Source organism: Eucalyptus grandis, chromosome 3 (genome assembly GCF_016545825.1).
Source record: "Eucalyptus grandis isolate ANBG69807.140 chromosome 3, ASM1654582v1, whole genome shotgun sequence".
Lineage (NCBI taxonomy): Eukaryota > Viridiplantae > Streptophyta > Magnoliopsida > Myrtales > Myrtaceae > Eucalyptus > Eucalyptus grandis.
Window position 1 is genome coordinate 2,383,097 of NC_052614.1, and position 4,489 is coordinate 2,387,585.

At 42.1% G+C, this 4,489-nt stretch overlaps 1 long non-coding RNA gene across 1 annotated transcript; it reads right to left on the minus strand.

Annotated features, from left to right (window-relative positions):
• Positions 1–583: 583 nt before the first annotated feature.
• On the minus strand, positions 584–3,186 carry LOC120292124. Its single transcript, XR_005549775.1, has 2 exons — positions 2,104–3,186; positions 584–807 (listed from the first exon to the last, which is right to left on the minus strand). It is a non-coding gene; the product is annotated as an uncharacterized LOC120292124 (long non-coding RNA).
• Between the last annotated feature and the right edge of the window lie 1,303 nt (positions 3,187–4,489).

A 4,489-nucleotide genomic window follows, 5' to 3' on the forward strand; every position in this document is an offset into this window, starting at 1 on the left:
AAAACTGATGGACTGCAGGACTAGTACTAGCACCATTGAGAAGACTAAAAAATTCCTCCTGAGGAGAAGAGTCAAGAACCAGATAAGCAAACAGAAACGGTCAAATGAAGAACAATTGAAAGCCATCTATTGCTATGTATTAACAGGACCATTAACCATGGTCATTAATAAGGCTTCACAACAAATCAAACTTCTCATGAAATATGTTCATGGCATTAGCGCATTGCTTTTGCATGACTGATAATGATGTCCATACGACATTAAGTAAATCTTCGATGCCAGAACCCTGTTAAGCAACTTGATGAAATTCATTTTTATTGTAGACAAGAAGAGATTGAAAATTTAAGGAGGCATTGGGCTGATAAAGATTCTCTAAAATCTGTTCTAGTTCTATTTGAGAATGTTAACAGTGTCAAGCCCCGATCCTCGGGGACGCGCCCATCCTTCTACCTGGTCGATTTTTAAGTGCGATATCCTAGGACTAAGTATCGCCGACCCTTTCTTTTTATTATGCATGCGAAAGTAGTTATAAATCCCCACACAATAAAATAATGGGATAGTATAGCATGCCATATTTTTCATATTGAAATTCACAACCACACTTTTATTAACAACACTTATAGTATATTTACAATACTATTCACAACATACTTGTCTTACACCTATCTACACCAAGACAGGGTTTACAAAAGGGATGGGATCTCAATCCACATTCGGGTTATACTCAAAATCCCTCTTTGGATCATCTTCTTCTTCAAAAGTCTTTCTTCCCTTAAGGTTCCTCTTCCTCAGCTTCTCCTTAGGGTCCTGAAATGGTTATTCAATAACCAATGAGACCACGTCTCAGCGAGTCCTACCCCTTAAGACTCGATTAGTAAACTAATACACCTTAAGCTGCTTAAGCATATCACGAGTCAAAGGACTTACCTTAGCCTCAGCTCCTTCCTGCAAGTTAGTATATATATCAAATATACATCATCACATCACCTCACCCAATCAGATCGAATCATCGATCAATCGACCTAGTCGATTACATGTCATCCAAATTATCTCTTGATCGACCCCTTCCATACTTTCTATGAGTCTGATCAACATCCAAGACTACTCACCCTAAGTGATATATAGCTAGTATGTTATCTAATCCCCAGACGACATATAGAGTCATCGAGCTGTCAAATCATACCGTACTGTCTCAAGATGATCTATAGGATTATCGAGCCGGTATATCATATTGTACTATCTCAAGATAATCTATAGAGTCACCGAGCCGGTATATCATACCGTCCTGTCTCAAGATGACATATAAAGTTACCGAGCCAGTATACACACAATTTATCATACCATACTGTCTCCAAATGCTCCGTAGAGTCATCGAGCCGATAGATCATACAATTTATCATACCGTACTGTCTCAAGATGCTCTGTAGAGTCATCGAGCCGGTAGATCATATCGTCCTGTCTCAAGATGCTCCGTGGAGTCATCGAGTCGGTATACATGCCATTCCAAGCAAACAATCAAATAACTAATTTTATCATTTCCGATAAAATGACGTGTGTGGGTACACAATCGACCTTAACCAAAATATAATAATTTCCTTTTTATAAATCCCACCATTTTCTGTAGTCCACTAAAGCAGTTTTGGTATCATTAACTAATGCCCGGTTAATTTCCAATTAATTTTCCAAGATTATTGAAATTAGGGAATGAATCCTAAATTCACAAATAAATCATTTCCGCACGAAATAAAGCTCAATTAAATAAACAGACTGCACCACGACAGTCAGCATAAAATTCCGGTCACCGGCCATCCCGGTTGAATTTCCAGAAAAATAAATAATTAAATAAATAATTATAAAAAATCCAATTTATGCTTCGTAATGCCGACTGACGCCGAGACGAGCCCGGAAAATTTCCGAGACTCGTCCCATAAATAACATGGCATGTCTACTTGCTAATGTTTATTTCTAACCACCTAACATGCATCATTAAGTCTCTAATTTCATTGATCTAAACTAATCTAATCACCTAATTGCATTTAATTAAATCTAACCAACCTTAAGTATAATTAGCAAACTAAGAAAGCTTTAGTAAGTAAAACTCACTTGGTAAAAGCGGAGACCGAATCACCACGATGGCAACGCGACAGCAGCCGAAACTCGGGTGTTCGGTGACATCGACAGCACACGGACCGGGCCTAAAAGCCTCGAAAGCCCACAGAAAATTCTAGGCCTAGACTGAACTTGGGCCTGAGTTGGGCTGACTTGCTTCGCGGGCTTGGGCTTCAAGAATGGGCTGTTGAATTGGGCCTCAAAGACTTGCTGCTGGATTGATGGGCCAAATTTGGACTGACTTCACTGATTTATGGGCTGGATGGACTCAATTCTTTGGGCCCGCGAGACTGAAGGAGCTAGGCCGAAATCTGAAGACGCTGGGCTGATGGGCCGCTCGATTGCACGCGTGCAGCTTCGCGCAATTGCTGGCAGTTGGGATCAGGGCATGCGAGCGCTAGAATTCTCTAAGATGTTGAGCCCGCTTCACGAAGATCAACGGACGAGGAAGCAGCTGGTGGGTGGTCTTCCAACGGTGCTGCTCGAGGTAACGGCAGGAGGTGTTGCACGTGAAGTTGCTGGGTTGGGTCGCTTCGCACAAGCTGAAGAAGATGCCGTGAAGAACGGAGCTGCTTCGACTTCGCTCGGTGGTCAACCAAATGGGAGCAACTTGCGGCTATTGACCAAAGAATCGCGGTGCAAGGACAAGTGGCGCGGACGTGCGGAGGCTTGGACGTCGCTGCAGTTGAGTTCAATGGAGCTGAAGACACGCGGCCACAAGGTCAACAAAATAGGAAATCGGCTGGCTTCAGTGGATTGTGGCTTCGCTGGACGCACGAAGCAGTGAGGAGCTTCAATCAACAAACGGCAAGTTGGGTCTTGCGGCCTTGACTGAACACATGGGGCTTCTTCTTCCGTGGGCGTGTGGCTGCACGAAGATGCGGCAGGTAGCTTCGGTCAACAAACCGAAGCTTGGGTAGAGAAACGTGGAGATGCAGAGGATATGGAGGCTTCGGTAGATGGTAGAAGAGATGGAGAGGAAATGATTGTGGAACCGGAGCTGTTTGCTTTGACGAGATGAAAAGAAAAGTGAGGCAGAAGCAAGAGAGTCGCACGAATGGAGGGAGACGGTGGACGGGCGTGCGATGGAAGGAAGCCAGCTAAGATGAAATAAAAATCTTCAATCCTACCAATACATTAATACTTTGGCCCCACAAACCCACAATGTTATCCTCTTTGTCCCCCCCATCACTTTCAAGCTGATTAACTCACAAATAAACCAATTTAAAGTCCAAAATTGCTCGCCCCTCATCTTATCATACGAATTTCACAATTTGAGCCTTCAAATCTTCATGAATTTTCTCAAATCGACGTCCATTTCATCGTGGAAAAGCCCATAGAATTTATACAAATCCCTATCAGACATAGCCAAAAGTATGGAAGTCCAAATTTCTTTCAAATGAGTCCATCCGAATTTTCATTAATTTTTGACGTCCGTACTCAATTTTTCCATAAAAATCTCGGAATCTCTAAAAAGCTTTTGAGACGAGTCGACGTTCCTAGAATAGCTTGTGACACCAGAACTTTCAATTTCTGAAATCGGGTTTGAATTAACGGTTAATTTCCATTCGACGTGTTTTTAGCGTGACCTAGACCACTGGGTAACTTTAAGAACTTTTCAATGCAAATGGCCCGTGATCGATTTTCTTCGAGCCACTATGAATCCACTCGACTCATTGGCGACTTTCGATTGTCATGAAAATCTCGAGAATTCAAGTACGAACACAGTGGGGTCAAAACGATAAGAAAATCGTCCCTAGTGTTGGTCGACGAGAATTTTCCAATTTAGTGGTGTCACACACGATTAGCCACACATCTCAATCGAACCAACCTGTATCTAATCTCAAATCAATTTATATATGTGCCATAATGATCTCGACAGATGAGCACGGTCGAGAAGCCGATTCCTGGTCAAGTTCTCAAGTCTATTTGCCTTAAAATCCTTAATGGTTTCCCTAGATAATCTAGTTATCTCTAAAATGATCAATTCTGAGAACAGCCCTATAGATGCGTCAACGAAATGCCCGATTTATTCAGTAGAAAACAGGGTTAAAAATCTGGGATCTCAAAACTTTTCCCCTCTTATAAAAATTTCGTTCTCAAAATTTAAACCTTTACCAATCCTTTAAACAAAAAGGTGGAGGTATCCTCGTCTCATCTAGTCTCTCACTTTCCTGGTTGTTTCTTGGTCCGTGGCATTGTTAGACCACTTTGACCAAAGGGACCTTCTTGATACACCGAATTTGATCTTTCTGATCCATAAGCTGAACCGAACTTTTCATGTACGACACTCTATCGTCCACGCCTAATTTTTCAAGATTTAGCACGTGGGTCGTGTCAGGCTCTTATGTCCTCAACATCAACACATGAAAGACGTCAT